We start from the raw sequence: 22,320 nt of genomic DNA on the forward strand, positions 1-22,320 counted from the left end.
CTATGATTTATTTGTTTGTTTAAGGGTGGGGGACAGTTCTGATGTTCATGTTCTAAGGCCAGGAGAGATGCAGAGACTTCCTGCTGAGATGCTCTTTCCCAGGTTTTGCCTTGACTCTTCTCTGTGCTGCAACCACAGATTCTTTTTTACACTTAAAGAATATATTTCTCAATATTGTACTTGTGAAAATATAGCACTACTCAAAGCTGGAATGAGAAACATATAATTTCAAATGTGCCTTTAAGAAGGTCAGAGGAAAGTTTGAACATCATTAATCTGTACTTCTGAGCTTCCCCAGGCTGATCTTCAGGAGGGTCCTGCATGCACAGGGTGTGAAGAGGAACATCTGCTAGGGGAGGCACTGGAAAGCTGTTAAAAACAATACAAATATAATCAAAATAGAACTCAGGTTGCTGCTGAAGAATCTGTAGATTTATGAGTGTATCTTGAATTTTTCCCTAGGTGTGGTGGGTGACACCACCGTTATCACCTTGTCACCTTGCCTCCTTGTCTCCACACCTCCTGGCCACATCTACAGCTGCCGTGCTTTGCATAAAGGAGGTTGAGAGGAAATGTCAGGGGGATGTGAGGAGGTAGGATTTGAAGTCAATTCAGTTTTAGGATAGCTTCAGCTGACCTTGAAAACACCCTCAAAACCTTTCTGAGGAAATTTCGTGTGAGATATCTCAAAGAAATTCTGTATTGTGCACTTCTGAGTGATGGACTTCAAAGAGCCCCACAGGTCGATTCTTGCTATCCATGTTGTGCTTATATGTGTGTGTGCCTGTTGGATAGATGATATTTCCAGTCATGGGAGAAGGAAGATTACTGGTCAACATGTCTATTAACAGATGTGAAGATGCAGTTTACACATCCTCATGTCTCCAAAATTGAGAAAAATGCAGCTCTGTTAATTACAATTTCAAAGTGCAACCTGTATCTTATGATATTTCTGTTTCATGTGTTTTTGAGAGATCTTTTCTTCCTTTCAGCAAAATTATTTAAGTTTTATAGAGGCTTGGCTCTGTACTGAGTCAAAAGCACACTAATTTGGTTATTAGCATGTGCATCAAGCAATCTCACTGCACTCATTCAGAAAATAGGAATTAAGATGATTTGACAGCCCTCCAATTTTGCTTTCAATGCTATCGATTCCTTTCATCAAGGCTGTGCTGTTCTGTGCTCAATCTTGCAAAAGGGAATGATGGCACACTTGCTGTAATCAAATTTCATTGTACATTCACTTCATGTAATAATAAATTTGGCTATCCAGATCAATTTTGGCCCAATTTCCTCTCATGGGATGCAATTAAATGATTGCTTTTTTATTTTTTCTTTTGAGGACCGTTGTTTGATCCATATAGGGTTCTTTTTTTTTATTTTTAATACACAAAATACTGACTAAAATAAGCTTGAGTCGTATTCTATACTTTTTTATGATTGCTTTAGGTAGTAGCGTGTGCTTGATTTTGGTAGGTCTCAGGTTACTACACAGTACACAATGAGAATGATTTTTATAATGGATTTCAAAACACTCATTATGTTCATAAATCCTATTTGAATGAACAGTTTAAATACAAATGCTTCCATACAGTGTAAAGTTCTATAAAGCTTGCAAATGCAAAGTGCTTATTGGATAATTTTCGAAGCAATATTGCAATGCATCTCAATATTTTCTTCAATAACCTCATAACAGGACCACTGTTTGACAGCAAACATTGCAAATGAGGTCAGTGAGCTTTTTGTGTTTTTTTTTCCCATAGAAATTAGAGGTGAAAGTGGTTTCTTGGGTCAACTAGTTCCTTCTCTGCTTCATCAGTTCAAAAGGCCCCATTACTGTTACCTGTGTTAGTGAAAAGGCAGTACTGGGCCTACCCTTTAGCAGATATTGCTGCTGAATGTGCAAAAAGAAACAAAATTTTCACTCTCTCGTGGTGACTGAGAAAAGGTTCCAAAATTGCTTGGAAGTGAGGGGGGAGAATAATTAAGGGCAAAGGCTAGTTAACTTTGTAGTCAGATCACAGGCTGATCTAAATGGAAAATAATGCAAATAACACCTCTGTGGAGCTGGAAGAGTTGATCTTGGATTAAAGATCTGAGGCTTACAACTAAGCTCCATTTAGCATATAATGACATAACAGTTACATGATCCACAAATGTTTAGTAACTAAGTCCATTAATACAGTTGCTACATGAAATCCACTTAAGCATATGGGTTGCAAATACATGAGTATGGGAAAGAGTCTCTTAAAGCAGCTGTTCTCAGTGCAAAGTATTACATTTAGAGCCTGCTTAACTATGTTTGGGAAAATACCACTGTTAAATTTGCACAGTGGAAAAGACACCAGTGTAGAAACTGTGATCTTATTTTCACTTGATTATAAATCATTTTTATACGATTAGCAAAAAACAATGGAAAATCTGCTTCCTTAGCTCCCATTAGGACTAAATAAATCTATCCAGAATGATACAAGACATCTTGAAGCTGCTTTGCAGGTGTTATGTTGTCTTCTGTTGAATTATAATTGAATGTTCTTAAGTCAGTTCTCAGCAAAAGTATAATAAAATTGTAAAGTTTCCTCATTTAATGTCAAATTTTAATAATTTTTTAAAAAAAGAAAACCTATAATACACAACTTTAAATAGCCATGGTTTCTGTATTGATTTTTCTCTTCTCTCTCTAAGAAAATATTTGAGTTTCCCTTAACTTTTAAGCTTCATTATTTCAACTGATTATTTTTCCCTAATTATTCTAAGATTGATTGAATCTTCTGGCTTGAAGAGCAATTAGTTAAAGAATACAACATATTTTAAGTGACTAGAGAAGAACATAACATAATATTTTAAATAAGCAGGCACACAAAATTTTAAATTATATTTTAACTCAGTTTTCTCAACTTGATTTTTGGTTTTTCTTCTCAAAGAAACTTAAACTCCATAATCGTGTGTTCTAGACCTTTAGAAAGTTGCAGCCTAAGTTGCAGAAAGCCTTCCATGGTCTGTGTCCCCAGTGATGAATATGAATTAAGATTCTATAGAGTAACATCATAACAATTACAGGAACTTGAAAGACACTTTTCTGCCCTCAAAGTACGAGGAAAGAACATTTCTTTATGAATGACAGACCTTAAGTAATAATCTGTCTTTTTGTTACAGCTGGACAGAAAAGGTAAAAAATAAAAACATTCCCAGATGTTTTGGTTAAGGAAACACATATTAAGAAATTCTGAACTTTTTATTACAGTACCTGTAAGCCTTATCCAAAAAACACCACTGTAAACAAGTTCAAGTATTAGCAGTGGCACCTTAGGGCTTTGCAGAGCTGCTTGTCTGGAGAAGTAAGCTTACTTTGACAGAATACTTAACAGCATTCCCTAAGCCACAAAGAAAGCTATAAGCTATAATGAAACAGGCTTGGCAAGTCTGTCTGAGGATGAGCTTCCTTCTCTGGGCTTAACTCTATTTCAGTGTTCCCATTTATCTCTCCAGTGAATGCAGGCACCCTTCATGGCCTGACAGATCTTCTGTCCTTGCCAGGTAGCTGCTGCTTTTAGGCAGTAGCTGCCAAAACAGTTCAGAGATTAATGGGAAAATGTCCATAAATTATAGTACAACCTCTCCACTTTCAAAGAAAATGTAAGATCTTTGGGATGTTTAAGTGTTGTGAAATGTCTTAATTTGTTCAGATGCTTGCACAATTATTACTACAGACAGATGTGGAATACACAGACAACAAGCATCTAAATTAGCTTTGAGGGGAATTAATACAAGAAGCTGGCAAAATATTCCCAGTGAATAAATCAGTGTGACATTTTATTATGATTTCAATACAAGTTTACCAAGCGCTTATCTTAAACATAGGTCTCAAAAATCTGCAAGAAGAAAGCTAATATCAGATGATGCAGCAAGGAAATCCAAATGGAAAGCTGTACCTATTAGGCTCATAGACATTCCTAAGGTAGGACAACACTTGTCAACCTGAATAAGCCATTAAATGTATTGTTTTTCCCAAGTCTTTAATTACAACTGGCATTCCTGATTCAATGTTGGAGGCAACCATCCTCTTGAAAAATATAAACCTTTGTAGAAGGAAGCAGAAGACACCAGCCTAGTTTCTAAAGTGTTTCTAAATCTCATTAGTAGGAGAAAAAAACTGTTCTACATTGCGTGACTTGCACATGTAGGTCCCACCTCAGCTGAACACTGCTCTGTGGGTCTGTGACATGCCCCAGATCCACTGTGTCTGTGCAGTTCAGCTCCTGCTATCACCACCTGGTAGCACCCAGACCTCTGACTGTGGGAAATGGAAATTTCCTGATCTCATAACCTGTATCTCCTCAGCCAAATGGTGATAGCAACAGGAGCCTGAACTGTGGCACCTGGTGACACCAGTACCGAGTCACACAAGTTGGAGGTGCCACATCAGCCCCCAAGATGTGAGTCCAGTCACCTAGACTGCATTTCATCACTGTTACTCAAAGGGCAAATGCTGGTTTCCTCATTGCTTAGCTTCTCCAGCTCTTTCTTCAGCATGTGTTTGAATCTCCCTGTGCTTCTGCTCCTGCATCACAGCTCCCATCACCTTTGCTGATGGGTTTTGTCAGGAGCTTGGGCTATTTCCTTTCACCAAACAGAAAGCCAGAGAGCTGTGACACATTTTGGACAGTGTTGTATGCTGCAATACGCTAGATCTTATTTGAATTTTTGTGGTTAAGCCTCTTCTCTGTTTGAAGCTTGTCACAGCTCACTTCAAAGACTAAATTAGTTCATGCCTGCACTCAGACAGCAGCTGCTGTCTTTAATGCCAGCCATGAGCCTGTGTGACATCTGTAATCTGTATGTAGAAGCTCATGTAGAAGCTCAGGGCTGTCATGTGAAAGTGGCAGGGTGGTGCTGTGTCACCTCCCCAGCTGGTCCCTCAGCCTCAGGAGGGGCACACTGGTCACAGCCTGGCCAAGCCTGGCTTAGTGTCCTTGCTCTCTCTGAACACGTCTCATCCAGGCTTTTCCAAAGGAGACAGCCACTGGTGAAGGAGAGGAGGGCTCCAGTGTCCTTCTGAATGTTGAAGTCAGGAAACAGGAGAACAGGAGAACAGGAACAGTGGAGAGGAGGCTCAGAGCCAAAAGGAATCTGTGGACAATCCCAGTAAAAAAGTCATCATAGCAGCACTGGTAGAAAAAGTTGTCCTCTGTGAATTCAGCTTGCGGAAAATGATATGCTCTGAGTTTGAGTCCCAGTCTAAGGGGGTTTTTAAGTGTTAATGGCTGAAATATAAAGATTACAAGTGTGATCCAATTTTAGATTGGAATTATGATTTTCCTTTCTTCACCATCTCAATCTTAATAGACACCAAAAGACATCTTACTGGTACTGTTTCTATGTTTTATTTTGTTTGAAAGAAAATGGTACTACTGTATTTTTAGATTTGCCTTTAATCTAGTTTATGTTAACTGTGTGTTTGATTAAGTGAGGTATATGAGCACAGCAACTCATGTACTTCTCAACTTCTCATTTAGCAGAATACTGACAAAAATGAGTGGAGTTGTCCAAAAAGTAGAATGCGTCCAGAACAAAAGAAAAAATAACCAAAAAGCCTAACAACATATCTTATTACTGTGTTGAGTACTCCAGCATATAATCTGTAATAGAAATACATTTTGAAGGCAGATTTATGTACAGCAGGATAAAAAAAGCAGGTCAGAGTTGTGGTTTTATATTCCAACTTATATTCATGTGTTTTAGTATTTCAACTTCTACCTCTGGTTCATTTTAAATGAGGAATGTTTCACTGGAGACTGTAGCTTTATTTTATCAAATAATAATTTAGCAAAATTAATTGCTAGAATTCATTTCAGTGTGAATCTTAATCTATAAGAATGTCTGTCCTTTTCCTTTGCTCAATATTTTTTTTGTGGCATACTTAATTTTAGAGCCATGACCTATGGTCTTTAATAGACTTTCTGACAATAATGATTAGGATAGTGGATATGAGGTATCAAATTATCAATAACCTCCTTCACTAAGACAACCCTAATGAATCATCATCTGATAGGGATATTCTGCTTAAAACATTGATCATTAAGTGATTTACATTTTTCATAATACAATCTGCATTTACCTTTCTGACATTTTGGTAGAAAATATTTTTAAATATATAGTTTTTAAATATGGTGATTGTTTTTTAGCTTGAAAGGTGTTTTTCATGAGGTTTTCTTTGTTTTTCTGAAAGCTGCAACTAGAAATCCATTGGCTAGCAGTCTGTTATTTCTTCCATAGCTTTGTTGGAATAAAAACTTTCATATGAAACATTTAAAATGTAGCTTAAATAAGCATAAATTTAACACCTGTGTTTGAGCACTGCCTGGCAATGCATGAGAATTGTACAATTCTCATTATATTCTGGGAACAAATGGACCTTAAGATCACTTTGGAAACCTTGATTAAAAAAGTGTGACTAAAATAGGCTCCTTAAGGATTATTGACATTTAATTTAGCATTTGATATGAATTATCTAAAGCCACATCAGGAGAAACCAAATATTGCTTTACTCTAAGTAGCTTTCAAAGAAAGAACAGATTTCACAATTGAAAATTTTGTCATCCTGAATGTCTCAATTAGCATATTTTAACAGTCTTTTAAACTTTAAAGTATAATTGAAATTGTAATAAAATATTCCACCTTGAGTGCCAAATGAAATAATTGCAAGCCCACTTTAATTTCAGGTTTTTTGCTGCTGTAATAGAATTGAGAATGTGTCACTTTAACCAAATTTATCCTCTGCTTCAAACCTGCACAGGATGCACATTAAGGCTTGTAACTTTTGGAAAAAAAAAATTAAAAAAAAATAAAAATACCATGATAAACACAGTCCCTGCTGGCATTGTCTTAAACCTTTCACTTTTTGAAGCCTGATAATGTCTGTAGACATTCTGTTCTTGCACGTTTAGGGAGCAGAAGTTTTGCCTGCAAATCATGCACGAGTTTATTAAATCAAACACTGGTTTTTGGCTGAATGTTCCTTTTCGCATGTTTCACAGGACTGTGCATCCACATACTTTCTTTGAAAATATCTAATTGTCTCACCACTTCCTTTATGGCTAAGAATTTAATGATTACCACAGAATAATCACAGTCATTTGCCACCCATTTGTGATTCCCATTGAAGTATGGTTTCTAAAATATATCATGTGGTGAGCCTGGAGTTAAGCAGAACAAAGGAAGAGTACTGATGCAATCGTGGTGGCTCCTGCTCACAGCGATTCCCTGGCATAATAATTCTGCCATAAAAACCCCACCATGACCATTGGGTGGTGATCCATCAATGTTATCACAAGGAAGGAGATTACAGATAACCTCACTGGCCTGAAACACTTGTCCTTTCTCTCAGGAGGAGAGCTGCATGGAGGGGGAACCAAACAATGTTTCACAGACTCACAGAATGGTTTGGGTTGGAAGAGACCCTAAAGATCATCTCATTCCAACCCCCCTGCCATAGGCCACTAGACCAGGTTGCTCAGAAGCCCAGCTAACCTGGCCTTGAACATATTCAGGAATGGGGCATCCACATCTTCTCTGAGCAACCTGTGCCAATGACTTGCTATTTTCACAGTATTTTTTACTTAGTCTCTGATCTAAACCTAAAAACCCATTCTCTGTCAATTTGAAGCCATTCCCCCTTCTCCTGTCACTCCAGGCCCTCTCTCCATCTTTCCTGAGGGCTCCCTTCAGTTGCTGGAAGGCCTCAATTAGGTCATTCCTAAGCCTTCTCTTTTCTAGGATGAGAAAACCAAATTCTCTCAGGCTTTTTTCTGTCATGAGACTGGGAGTTGGTGCTCCATAGAGTGGCTCACCAATTAAACCTTCCCCTGAAGGAACGGATTTGTTCCTGTTAATTACTAGCTAGAAAGAGTCTCAGAACCCTGCCCAAACCCATGCTGAATGAAAAACACCTGTTTGCCTTAAGCTTTAGAAAATAAATTCCCCTAGGCCTGAATCAGAAAAAGGAAAGTAGATGGAAAATTTAGGAACAAATCACCTTTACCTGAGCCATATTCAGTCTCATTTTGGTGCTATATCCTCAGTGGTCAAGGGGGCATGTCACCCCAGAAAAAGAGAGCTTTTAAGAGAAGTTAACCTTCCTTAAAAAAATAAAATCAACAATCTTCTTCAGAAGCTACAACTTTAAACCAAGATATTCTCAAGTGGCATATTGGGAAGTACAAAGATAACATTTTATTCTCCAAGCCATATGGAAGGGTTTTCAGCAGCTGAGGGTAGGAAATCGTGTAGAAGACTCTGACAGGCTAAGTAAAGCAAACTAAATCCCTTGCACTTAAACACCACTAGGAAATGCCTGATGTTGGATCACCAGTTTGAAGTGTGAAGGTGGGCTGCATGCTGACACAGGTAATAAATGGAATAAAGCATTTCAGGAGTGATAGGATTAATAATGTAATAGCTAACTTCATAAGGCTTACTGGCTTTACCTAAGGGGATACTTGTCCCAGATATTGAACCAAGTCAACATTGGCAACTCCATTATTTTTATCATTATTTATATTACTGAAAGAAGCCTTTGTTAAAACAAATTTATATTTACAGAAGACAGAGTGGTTTTAATGAGAAAAGTACTTACATTTTCTCTAAAGTTTATCCCAGCACATTCAAGGGGAGGATCTGTGAGCTTGGCTATGTATTCTGAAAGGGAAAAAGCCATCCTTAACACATCGATTCTGTTCAAATAGCATTTTGTTCCATTATCCCAAAATAAAAAACAATAAAACCCCCAAAAGCATTTTGCCGTATTTCATTAATATTGCTTACAGTTAAATCACATATTCAGTAAAACCAGTATTTTTCTCCATAGTTTGTGCTCTGGAAATGCAGGTACTTTATGAACTGAGCAAAGAGAAGAGATTATTTTTCTGCTTCTCTTTGTTTCTTCCTTCCCACCAAGGGCATGCCGAGCAATATTTAACCTTTGGAACCAAACTTTTCACTATCAACCATGACAGATTTCATGTATGCTCTAGTTTTGGCCTGATACAGGATCCCTTTTGTGATTTCCAGCAAGTCACTGTACTTGTGAAGAAAATGCACAGAATGTATGATGGATTTCAATTATAAAATTAGATGCATTTTTTTTTCCAGATTTAGGCAAATATTTATTTGCCAGTCAAATAAAATTGCAAGTTAATCAAATAATACAAAGAAAACGTCATCAAAAGACGGTGAAAAATTCCCAAAAGATCACTTTATAGCAACACCTCACTTATAATTATGGACTTACATCCCAATTAAAATTTTAAATAAGGAAAAAATAGCTTTCAGGGTGTAGCTAAGGAACTAAAAAGCCAAACTGCACAGGCATTGTTAGGCACATAGAGTATTCCTGAGAGATGTGTGTGTGTGTGCACAGCTGCACAGACACAGAGCCCATATGCTTGTGTATAAACAGTGCGTGTCTGTACATGTGTGTATGCGCATGTGAATGTTTTATAACCACATTGGCAGGTAGGCAGGAAAACCTGAATACAAATCAGCCTTTTTCTAGCACATTTATAGTGGCTGAACAGCTCTGGGGTTTGGATTAGAAGTGAAATAAGACATTTTGGGTCTTGCCTTAGAAACAAGGGGATTAAAGTTGAGTTTTAAACTAAAGTAGGTTCAGAATAGCTTTCTCCAAACTGCAGTGTCTGCCTACGAGACAGATTGCTACTGAACATGCCAAGTTGACCTCATTCTCTACTCTCCTGTAGAAACTTAAATACCCTCATTTTAGAGCAGAAGTCCTCATCTAGATAAAGGATTCCATTTTTCCAGGATATCAGCTTTGTATGAATCAAGCCTTTTTTATTGTCTGTCTCCAAAATAGTTTAAAAATCCATTTGTTGCTCTGCACCTTCTTTTCCCATTATGTTCCCTTCGCTTTTCTGTTGAAATCAACGTCTGCTTCTTTTTTGCACTTTTAGAAGCATGTTACTTCTTGGGCATTGTTCTCTTCAGCTTGCACCATGTGGCAAACTTCTGTCCTCCAAGGGGATCTTTAGTAAAGATTTTTAATTCACTCCCCTTGTCACCTGTGTTTCCTACTGAAGATGGTCCAGAAGGTGCCCATGCATCTCTCTTCCTCCAGCAGAGTGCTCAGCTGAGCTCAGAAAAGGTGGACCCAAGCACCAGAGTAACTTATAACAGAAGTTTTATTGATTATGACCTTGAAAATATAAGAGGTTTTTTCTTCTAAACTCATATTTACTTCCATTAAATTAGAAAAGTCTGTCAAACATGTAAATGACTCTCAGATTATGAAGTTTTAATTTTATGCCTTAAAAACGTATTAATTTAGCTGCGTGTAATGCTTCAAGGTATATTTGATCATTGTTTTTTTTTACTAAGAATTTTTTATTGTAATTATTTTTGAAAATGAATTGATTTTTTTGTTCTTCAAGTACTTATAATTTCATTTGCTGTAAAGAAAGCTAACTGTATTTTTTAAAATCAAACTAGGACAAATAAAGGAGAGCAGATTTCATTTAGCCACCTCTAATGTATCTTAAACCAAAACATCTTTATAGGAACTCTGGCAAAACATGCTATTCACTTTTAACAAGACCAAATGGAAGTTGGTTTTCCAACTGTATCTCAGAGGATGGCCTCTTTAAGTCTCTAATTTTGAAGTAATCTTGTTTTCTAGGTGAGCTTGTGTAAATATAGGCTTATTATTTCAAGTTAACCAATACTTTTTTTCCCCCTCTCTAACAGATGTAGGAGATTCATAGATCTCCTATGAACAGCAGTAGTCCAGCTGCCATCCTTGAATTTAAACATTTGCTGAGCTATTTCTGTGGGTTGGGCTAAGTTGAGTTCTGAGTCTTTAAAAATCTTTTAGATCGTGGTGGTTCATCTCCGTTTCCAGGTAGTATCTGTTCCTACAACCTTTATAGTAAATAGTTACTTCTCTTTGCTTAGCTAAGGGTTATCCCTGTTATCTTTACCCATGGTTTCCTTGTGGTTACTCTTTTACTGATCCCCCATATTAACATGCATGTCTCAGTCTCCCAACACATTTTGGTGATGCTCAGAAGGAGTGTTACCTTCTCCTCCACACACAACCATAGGACCTGATTTTCTTCTTCCACTGTACCTCAAAATGCAACATCCCAGCCATAACGGCACCAGCTGCCCAGCTGGACTGGATGCCAGTCTAAAACAACCTCTATTCCTTTGATCTGAGTCTGAAGTAATTCTTGACTGCAGACAGGATATTTTCTTTCTGGGAAACGAGGATTTTTTTATATTCCTACAGTGCAAACCCTGACACCAGGGTGAACCACAGGATAACTACAACATGCAAACAAGGACACCTGTATGCCTGATAAGCAGAGCTCAGAGTGTGCAGCTGCTGGTTTGTTTCCCAAGCAAGCTGGCAGGTTGATTAAGAAGGGGTGAATTAGAATGACAATCTGTTACAGAAAGTGGACACCCCATAATTAAGATACATTTTTTTCCTCTGCACTATCTCTGCTCTTATGTTTATTTCTGTATTTCAGCTTCATGCTAAATGTCTGGTTTGAATGAGAAATGTTCGGTCCACCTGGTGCTGTCAGTTGCAAGTAATGTCTGTTTACTATGTGCATTAAATTAGGCAATTAACTGCTTGAATGTATTTGTACAGATAGCCAAGTAAAATTTTATTATAATACCTGGCTGGCTGTAAAAGGCCTTGATTGACTTGGATTAATGTTGCTCTGACTCTATACAATGATCATATTGCATCTGCTGATGTGGAAGTCTTTTGGAAAAAAACCCCATGTCATGGATTGGAGAGCTATTAGAGGAATGTTTATAGGAGATCAGACAGCAGAGCTCACAGAGACACCCTGAAGTTCTTGCCCTAATGCTTCTGGCTTTGGGCCTTGCAGATCTGAGGATCACTCAAGTTAAACTTCAGGCAGTTACAACAAACTGAAACCGCATGTAACTTAAATCTTAAATCTAAGATCAGGTAATAGGGCTAAATTCAGGTTAGTCTGGCTGTGTTAATAATTTCTCACTTAGAAGTTGCTTGTCACGCTGAGCTGGTGCCAGAGCTGACACATGATGTGGAGGAGGATGAAGCCAAAAACAAGGCTCCTCTTGAGAAAGGCTCTGGGCCAGATTTGCTGCTGTTACAAGAGGCATCTTTCCCTTATTCTCAGCTCCTATAGGAAGTGGGAGAAAAAGGAATCTGTTTCAAGACACTTCCAAGGAGTGGGTAAAATCTGCCATGACACAAGGTTTATTGACTTTATAGTGTACTAATCAAAGCCCTTATATCTCCCAAATACCTTAAAATACATGCATCCTAAAACTTTAAAGTGCTTGGCAGAGGAAGATTTAAACACAGAAGTGTAATATTTCTAATTCTTCCCTGGAAGCTGGAGGGATAAAACTGCCCAATAATTAAACATTTTCAGAAATTAACTAGTAATATAACTTTAATGATATGGTTAATTTTTAATTAGAGCAGATGTGTTCTGACATTTACTGGAACCATTGTACTTTTGTACAGAGCATTTCATTATTAACAGCAATTTACCTATGATTTGTTCATGCATGTGCCAACAACATTTTTATGTTATTAAAGAAAGAAAATCACACCTGAATCCCAGCACATGCTTCGTATTATGTTGGAGGAGATTTTTCCCTTTTTCATTTTTTTCTATTTTGGGTTTTATGATTTGTAGTTAAACACTTCCACAAGGCCTTTACATAATTCAGTGGTTTTTTTTATGAATTTCCCTGAGGGAAAAAAAATTTGAAATTAAAAAAAATAAATCTGGAGAAGCAGGAAGGTGGTTTTGCCAGAATCAGACCCTTGTGAGCAAGCCACTTCCTCATCTGAATTCACAGCCAATTACTTAGTGTTGAGAGGGCTGAATTTGGGTCTTGTTTGCAGCTGTGAGGAGGAGAGTGGAATAGTTTTGCCTTTGTGCTGGGTAACAAAGCTCAGGACTGGATTCTGAAACAGCATCTCCAACCTCTCCAAACTCAGTGCAGACTTGGAAGCCAACACTCAGGAATATCTATTCCTAGGAATCAGATCATGCTTTTCTCCACAAAGAAATGAGTGAGACCAGTGCAAAAAATACAGCTATTCATTAGAGAATTAAGGGAAAGCAGTGCTAGATATTGAGAGCTCAGAAATTCAGTGGTCAAGACCAGTCAGTAACAATGCTCTTATCTTATATCTTGATATCAGCACTAACTTTAAGTCCTAAACTCTTCAAAGATTCTCAAAACCCTTTCTTGACAATAGTCAACCCTTTCTTGACTATGGACATAGTTGTCTTTTAAAGCTAAAGAGTGACATCTCCTACCTATGTGCAGATCAAGTCAATTGCTTCCTAACTTTCTCCTTGTCCATATGGAAAACCATTTTAGTTATTTCAGAACTGTTTCACTTTTCCTCTAAATATACTGTTTTCTAGACTAAACCACCTCAGTCTTTCGTGTTTTCTAAACAATTTAGCATTCTTATTGCTGTTCTCTGGTCTGACTTTTTCCATCTTTCCTGATGGAATGCCAGAAACTCACACAGTTCTCTTGCTGAGGTCTCACCAATGGAATCACCACCTCAGCACGTTGCCCAGACCTCAGCTCCTATCAATATGACCTAATAGAACTGCTTCACTCCCTTCCCCAAACATTGCATTGAGGGTTCCTAATGGATCTGCCATTTATCCAGACTTTTTTCTGCAAGAATACTCCCTATTCTCGTTTTAATCCTTTTGTATTTGTGCATTTAATTTTGTCTTTCCTAAGAATAGTACTTCATGAATTTGCTAATGTTGAATTGCACCTTATTGATTTCAGTTATCCAGAGTGCTTGTGACCTAGGGATATCCAGAAATCTCTCCATTTTAATGGAAAGTAGAGCAAAAATTTGCATCCAGCACAGATGTCTGTGGAGTCTTAGTAGAATTTCCTTTCACTTTTGAATAAAATAAAGAGAAAACTTTTCAAAGTATAATTAGTATTCTAAGTTCATATATTTTTATAATTTGTTATCCTTGAAAATAAAAACCACAGAACTTAGTAGCATTAAATTTCTATGTAAAATTGAAGGTTTGATAGCTCTGTTCAGTTAAATTACTGTTGCATAATTTAAGCTAAAATTTCTTGGTTTTCTGAGTATTGCTTTCCCCATCAATCTCTGAGCAGATTTTAAAACTTCACATACCACTGCCTCCAGTGCCTACAGGATTTCTAGTTTAATAAAAGTAGATGTGATTAGTAATACATTTCAAATGCAGTTTCTTAGTTTAGAAAATTTGATAGACTGTAATCTGAGCTGTTTTGATTATTTTTTTCCCTGCTGTGTCAAACAGATTGAGCTCTTAGTCCTCACAATCCATGAGATTAGTGTTGGGATGTAGATTTTTTGCTTTAAGGCTCAACAATGCAGATGTCACCCAAATATGTTATGACAAACACTTAATGGTGAGAAAGCTGCAAAAGAAATTAGTTTACGTCTTGTGGACTTGGACAGTGTTGAACTGGTTTTAAAAGAAGCTTCCCACACAATCCTCTGAAAATTTGGGAATTCTCCTCTAGCAGTGCAATGTAATTGCTCTGAGCCAGCCCTGCCCTTTTTTCATTCTTGAAATTTTCATTCTGTTATGCTTTGTGGAGCATAGCAGGCTGACTGTTGAGGGATAGGTATTTGTGTCTCTGCTTTCTCAAATTTTAAAAAATGACAAATAAAAGCTTTGGTTTGTGGGATGTAGTTTGGCTGAGACCAATGCTTCCATCTCTCAATGGAACAAAAAATGCTGATTTAAAAAAAAGGGTATTTCAGCACCCTACAGTCCCCTACTGGGTCATCATTATTTAACTTCATTGTTCTGAGCACTGGGGCATTGGGTTGGTGAAGATAATCACTTATTTTTATTGAATTACTGGTGTCCCCAGTCTCAGTGAAACTGGCTTCATTTAATGTGAACTAACTGTACAGGCTAAGATTATTTAGTGTCATAAGGGCAGAACACCGAATAAGAACGTAAAAAAGATTATTTCTAGAGCCTCTACAGTGCAATCATGTGCTAAAATCAAAAGACTGGAAATTTAATACAGCCAAATTTCAATGTGGCTGGTGAATAAGTTTATTGTCTGTAATGAGGTCAGAAATTCCAGAAAACATTTAAATAATCATAATATTTTCCTGGAAAACTTGATCTGTCAGAATGTGGCAGATATTCTGAAAATGGCTGTTGTAATTTCTCTCCTTTTTGCCAACCAAGAACCAAGTGCTGCTTTTAAAAAATGAATGAATATGTTTTCTCAGTTTCTACCCAGCAACACAAGAGGAAGAGTTGAGGATATTTTTTTATGCTATTAAACTGCCACCTTTGGGAGTTTGTAGACTCTGGCAAAGAATCTGAAAGAGCCATCAATAATACCCACTCCCAAAACTAAAACGAGTTGTTATTACTTTGGTTACTTTGTTCAGCTCACACTTACCCAAGGCTCTTTTCTTCTAACATTCTCCTTTCTAAAATTTACTGGCTTTCAAGCTAAGTTTGAAGTCACAGACACTTTTTATCCCCCCTATATTTACTAGCTTTTGAAGGTTTTCATGGTTTGAACCCTGCTTACTTCTGGTCTTCCTGTTTATCTCTTAAATTCCACTTTGCAGTCTTGCAGTGTTCAATCTGCAGCAGTCATTTTAACAGCCAGATAATTGTCAGAAACACAGAATTTAGCTTTTCAGCAGGATAAAACCAAATGAAATGCTTGGCTGGAGTGAAAACGCCACATTATTCAAACAAAATCTCTTGCAATGACAGCAAAAGGATAAAACAAGTTAACTGGGATTTTGACTTCGAGTAGTATAAGAGGATTGTTGAAATTATTGGTGTTAAATTAATACAGCAAAGATTTACTTGTGAAAACTTCCCTTATTCTTAAATATGTGACTTCTTTCTCCTCCTGTAAGGGCAAGTTGCTGGAGCAGTTCAGGTGCCTCCTTAGCAGAGTGATGGAAGCATTTGAGCTCAAGGAAAAGATGAAGCAGCCAGCTGACATTCTGGGCTACAGCACAGGCCCATGGCTGATACCCAGGGTGGATTTGCCCCAGCTAGTGATAAGCACCCATGCAGCCAGTCACTCACTGTGCTTCCCAGAGGGACATGGGACAAAGTAAGAGGAATGGGAGCAGGAAAACTCATGAGTCGAAATACAGACTAAGAAATCACCTACAAAGTACTCCAGCAGCCAAAACTGATTTGAGTTGGGGAATTTAACTTAATTGTTTTTTGCCAATTAGCATAAGTATTTTATTAGCTATTCCAGTATTGGGAAACAAAGGAGATAAATACTGAAACACCCTTCTTCCCACATTTACAGCATCCACTTTACTCTAGACACTTTTCCTTCCTCCTTTCTAGTATCTACTCCATTACTTCTCAACCTTGCTATAGATACATTACTCTCAGTCCCTCCACTGAGTCTACAAGCAGTCCAGGCAGTGGGCTGTGATTTCTCTCTGCCCACCCCTCATTTCCCATTCTTCCTGCAATCTTGGATGGGTTCTCCACGGTCTGTGGTCGTTTTGCACTGTGCTTGCTCCAGCACGATCTCATCCACAAGCTCCTAGTGGCTTCAGCACAAGCCAATGATGAGCAAGCAAATTATATGATGGGATATTAACAGGTGAAAAGTCATGGATGTAAATAGCTGCCTTTCATTTTTCTTCACAGGGAACATTTCAAACACAGTACTTGTACCAGCAATTTTATATTTTGAGGGCAAAGCCTGACTGTCTGCAGTGCTGTAGTTGACACTTGAAATGCAACATCCCAGAGACATTCTCTTGTAGTGCAGAGCAGTCATTAGTGCTTGGTGTGACATTCCTACTGCAGTGAGCAGAAGGGACTCAAGCTGTTTGCCTCTACTTGCTATATAAGAACTGGGATTCTTTCTATTTCCAGGGCAGTTTTCTTCATCTTCCCTTTCCAGGTTTCTCATTCAACATCTTTGTTTAACTGCCACTTTGCTGGATTCAACAATTTGGTGGGGGTTTTGGGGTGGATGTGGAAGAATTCTGTTTCTGCATTTGAGTTAGAAACCTTTTAAAATTGCGGGCAATTTTTATGAAAGAGGAAGAAGAGAAACATATTTAGATCCTTGTGGGTTTGCAGAAATCTCCTGATCAGGTATTGCAGCCTCCTGCTTCTGGCAAGAGCAAACTCTTCCTTCCTGCATTGTTTTTGTCATCAGAAGCCATGTGTATTTTTGAGAGAAGCTTTCTGTTTTTGTGTTTGTGTTCATTTATTGTTTCTGTGCCAGAGATTTCTTTGTGTGACAGAAATCTTGGTTCATTACCTTTTCTCTGAAGGTCTTGTTTCATCCTGGGTGAGTGTGCAGTAGCTCCTGACTCTGTCCTTGGCCCTCTTTAAAGGCAACACGTTCTCTGTCAAGTAAACCTTTGTCTCTTACAAACATGGTGACATTTCTGGGCTGATAATACATGGGTTGTGCATTATTTAGAGAGACTGAGATGTGGGCATGATTCAGCCTGCAGCCAAATACTAACTTTAAGACTAGCATGACATAGTGAGAAATTCCTAATAAAGGATGCTGAGCTATAAGAACAACTAGAAATATTAGCCCCTCTGTAACTGGAGGCCCAAGCTCACCTGATTAAAGCATTCCACCAGGTCTTTATTGAATCTTTGGCCAACTCCATTTCTAAGAAAATAACATGCCATCCAGCTGGTACCCAGGCTTTGTTAAAGAAAAAAAAGAGGAGAGAAAGGGAGAAAAGCAAAGGGAGGAAAAAAAAAAATCAATCCTATTATTATCATAAAATTCAAAAGGTTGTTCACATCCAAACAGTAGGAGGTGGACAGATTAAACTTTTAGAACTGTAACAACATCTCTCTTGGTGCACTCTAGTTTAGCAAAGTGAATCTTGTAAGACTTGACATCCATCACAACATTTCCTGCAGTTTCCTCTCTGTTACTTAGACCAAATCCCCAGTTCAGGCTTGCAGACTATAATTTGGAGACATTAAATGACTATACTGTGGAAAGTATCTGATGATGTATTGTACTTTAGAATAATAAAACTACTAAAATTGCAGCTTCAAGAACTAAATCAAGTATATAATTATCTGTATTTGTAGGATTTCCTCTAAAATCATTATGTTGTTTAAACCATGCCTTTCTTTGCCTTTTGTTAATAACCCATGTTCTTAGAAAGAGGATCATACATTTAAAAATGTTCTTGGCACAAAGCCCTACTCCCACCTCCTTTCCTTTCTTCTTGCTGACCCATAACAAATCTTCTGACTTTGATTTCGCTTCACATTCAAATGCAACGACAGTGGCCTTAATGCAAAAACTTAATCCAAGTGCTTAATTTTCTTTGCTGTAATTCTCACGTTTGGAGAGTCTCAGTGCCAAAATTCTTTCCTTTTGTTTTTCCTTAGCCTTTCTTTTCAGATGAGTGCTATCTGGCACTAAGAATAAGCATAGTAATTGAATGTTCAGGAGCTAGTGACTTTAGGGAGCTTGCCAAAATACAGCATACAGTTTCTTTTATCACTTTTTTCCTTATCACCAAAAGGAGTGCTTTGTATGTTTGGAATTGCTGTAGTTGTCTTCTCCTCTAAAGAAATTTTACTCCTCCTTTTCTTCACCGTTAACTCACGGTCATTATGTACAGGTTGCTTCCCTAGCATTCCCCAAGGAGTATTTTGTCAGTATTATGGATAATTCTCCCTTTCTTTCCCTTGGTTTTTAAGGCTGACTGCCCTGCCTGTGCTCTCTCCAGGCAAGGATCCTTTGAAACCAGTGATGAATAAACATTGAAGGCCTGAAAGCTTGTATACACCTGAGGTTCATCAGACAGCACTGTTTTCTGGTTTCCTGCTTCTGGAAAATTGTTCTGGAAATTTCAGGAAGAGGAAATTATGCAGGGTGTCTTCCAGAAATTCAAAGGAAAGAATGTGGGGCTAGGAGAATTTTTACTGAATCTCAGAAAAAAAAAAAAAAAAAAAAAAAAAAAGTAATATTTTGCAGTCTCACATATATAAAGTAAGGAGTGGTTTGAATGAGGTGAATAATCTTATTTTATTCATCCAGGCTTACACATTGACAGGACAAAAATTGAAGCCATGTGGATAACTTAACACAGACAATTAATGTCTGCAGGCTGCCAGACTGATCTAACATTAATTCATCTTTTCCCAGAAGTTACTTGGTGCTAAATTTTTTAGAATGTGGTTGAGTTTCATTCCCCTTCAGGAAAAGCACATGGCCATGTCACATTCAGTGTTCTACAAAAAATACTATTAACTCAGTAAGAATTTATTTGTATATTTATGTGTAAGAAAAACCACAGCAGCTAGGGAAAGTCTGTATTATCCAACATCAGAAATGGATATATTTTAGTTTTGCTTGTGCTGGATTGGCTCATGGCATTTCTAGCTTTTCTGTAAGATAGGATGAGCATTTTATAACTCTTAGGTGGAGGAGAGGAAGCTAGATCAGTTTGCTCTAAGAGATACTATTTTGGGAAACATTAGGAGGAAATAAAATTTAGGTTGGCGGGTACACCAGCCAAGCAGCAACACTGCTGTAGAGTCCAGCTTTCACTAAGAGCTAAAAGAGACTGCCTTGCACATTTTATTTCCTTTTTCATAAAACATATATATCCTATCATCAGACTGCTTGGACATGTATTTATTTTTGTATGATACTATATAGAAAATTTAACTTCAATCCAGAGGGCTAAGTCAAGTGTGTTCAGATTCCTGTAACTTGAAATAATTCCACTGTTGAATTCCAATAATTCAACTGTTTGTTGAAATGTAGGACAATCTACATTTGTTTATATTTTTTGTTATCACAATAAGGATCAAAACAACCTGTGCTTGAAAAGGTTGACATTATTTATTGTCCTCTTTATTGTTTAGCATTTTAACATGAACTATCATAACAGGTCTTTATGAGGGGGGGTTAATATTGAATTTACCCCCTGACCATAACCAAAATAAATTTAAGAAAAACAAGCAAATATTATTCCAGGCAAATCTTCCTATAGCCTGAGAAAGAAAAACTGAAAAGCTTAACATCATAGAGGAAGCTGTGGATATCATTATGCAAATCTCACTTTTACTCACTGACAGGCAAATATTAAAGTGATAAACAGCTGTCTGTATTCATTTTTTATAGTTTATGATTTTTCCATGTATTAATTTTAACACGAAATCCATGACAACCCTGACCAAGTGTGCATTACAATGCATCTAGGCATTTCCAATTCCATAAAATGATATTTTAGAGTTACATTGGAATGTTTGAGTACTACAGATTAAATCATGGGTACGATCCATGAGAGGAAAGTGTGGCATAACATTTAAAAATATTGTTGCCCTTTGGCTGGTCTATCCTTTTTCCAAGGAGGAGGAAGAGTGGTAATCATCATTCTTCTTTTGTAATTGCCAAGCATTCCTGCAGTTAGAGGGAATGGTTGGGCAGCTGCTTTTCAGCCTTTGGGAAGTTAATGCCAATGCACTGTTCCAGAGCCTTACAGAGTTACATGTTTTTCTTCATGGAAACATTTCTTATTCTAAGTTTGCTGCAAAAAAACCCATGAAATAGACAAAATGGCCACCTTAGTGCACTGCAATTTTCTAGCCTTGTTACTTAGCTTTGGTCTATATATATATATATATATATTTTTAAAATATTGCCTCCCAGAGTTTATCCAAGTTTCCTACATTTTATTTTCCTCCTACTGCTCCTTGTGCTGGGAGTTCTATTGTAATAAGTAGACCTAATATATTGAAGGTGCATTTCTGAAGAAGGAAAGTAGCTCAGGTTACCCAAGACTTAACATCTTGTTTAGATGGATATTTTCTATGCCATTGACATATGACAGAGGTTTTCTATTACATTAAATTAAGATAGACCTTTTCCCTTTTATGTGCTTTTACAATGCTTGATAAAAAGTTTCTCAGTCACACGTAAAAATCCTTCTTATATCTTGGTTCAAACTGTTTCCAATTAGATTTTAATGCCAGCTTGCAATTAGATAAAGTAATATTTATCAATATGGCAATACCATTATTTCTCTGTTGTCAACTTTAAAAACAATTGTCATAATATTACAATGATTCATGGTTATTCACAAGCAGTTATGCAGGCAATCACCTACAGCACTATAGGAGAAAATAAAATTAATTTATTTCCCTCTCCTACAGCTAGTTATTATTATTTTGTGTACAGGCATTAAACCTCTCCCTCCTGTAGACCTGTGTCACAGGCACTCAGAGATCTGGCTGATCTATGGTGTTTTAGAGTATTAGTCAGGTCCCAAGCCAACACCATTTATCATTTTATATTCAAATCCATGTTCCATTTTGCTGATGAGATGTAGCCCATTCAACTAAACATTTATATATGTGAGGAATAGGTACATGCAGTATCAGAGGGGGAAAATATGTGAAAGATCTGCTCAAGCTGATATTTGAGTGTGAAGCTTGTTAATCTCTGTAACATGCTGGTAGCACAAAGAGAACACAGTTATTTTCTGTAAAATGAGAGGTTGGGTCCTTAACTGCTATGGGGCAGGTCATACCCCCTTGCTGGTTGTAAAATCCTTGGAAATACTTATGTAGTAAGGGAACTCAGGATGAGAATAAAGGAGCTTAGCCCTATATTTTCATCATGCATAATTGCATTTTTCTCATTAAAATCTCACTTTGATTCTAATTAAATTCATAATTGTTCTGCATTTGATGCTATAAACTGTTGTGTAGTGTTGTGGGGTGCTATTTAACAGATGTCATCCTCCCCCCAAGAGGCAGTGGTATTTCATTGCTGTGAATTGATCCTTCAATGTGAAATCTGAACAGGTCCCCAGATAGTCAAGCAGGAAGGGGGATATGGTGAACTAGCAAGAATGAATAAATGAGGTAACCAAAGAGTGTCTCTCAAAATGTATGAGATGTAATTCCTTGTACTTCAATATGTTTTAAAAGAGTAATCTAATTTTCTCATTCTATCTTCTATCCATAATAAAGTTTCAAATTCACAGTGATACTTCAACACATGGTTCTCAGGCTCAGGCTTACAAACAGGTTTTACACATTTGCATTAGTTTTTTGGTTGTTTTTTTTTGTTGTTGTTGTTGGGGTTTTTCTTCCAGTACAGCTGCAACCAGTTTGACTCTTACAGAGTTGAGAAAGTTAGTCTTGGCTTTTTCCAGTCTGTTTTCAAGTGTGTTAATTGCATTCACCACCACTTCCCCTCCATCCCTGGCAGATATAT

At 37.3% G+C, this 22,320-nt stretch overlaps 1 protein-coding gene and 1 long non-coding RNA gene across 18 annotated transcripts in view; one reads left to right on the forward strand and one right to left on the reverse strand.

Annotated features, from left to right (window-relative positions):
• The window catches only part of ROBO2 (roundabout guidance receptor 2), a 1,015,778-nt gene that overhangs the window by 365,608 nt on the left and 627,850 nt on the right, over positions 1-22,320 (forward strand). The window lies entirely within an intron of this gene.
• LOC111944056 (uncharacterized) lies at positions 282-12,093 on the reverse strand. Its single transcript, XR_002871149.2, has 3 exons — positions 12,054-12,093; positions 8,636-8,697; positions 282-369 (listed from the first exon to the last, which is right to left on the reverse strand). It is a non-coding gene; the product is annotated as an uncharacterized LOC111944056 (long non-coding RNA).

This window comes from Cyanistes caeruleus, chromosome 3 (genome assembly GCF_971803275.1).
Source record: "Cyanistes caeruleus chromosome 3, bCyaCae1.hap1.1, whole genome shotgun sequence".
NCBI classification, from domain to species: Eukaryota; Metazoa; Chordata; class Aves; order Passeriformes; family Paridae; genus Cyanistes; species Cyanistes caeruleus.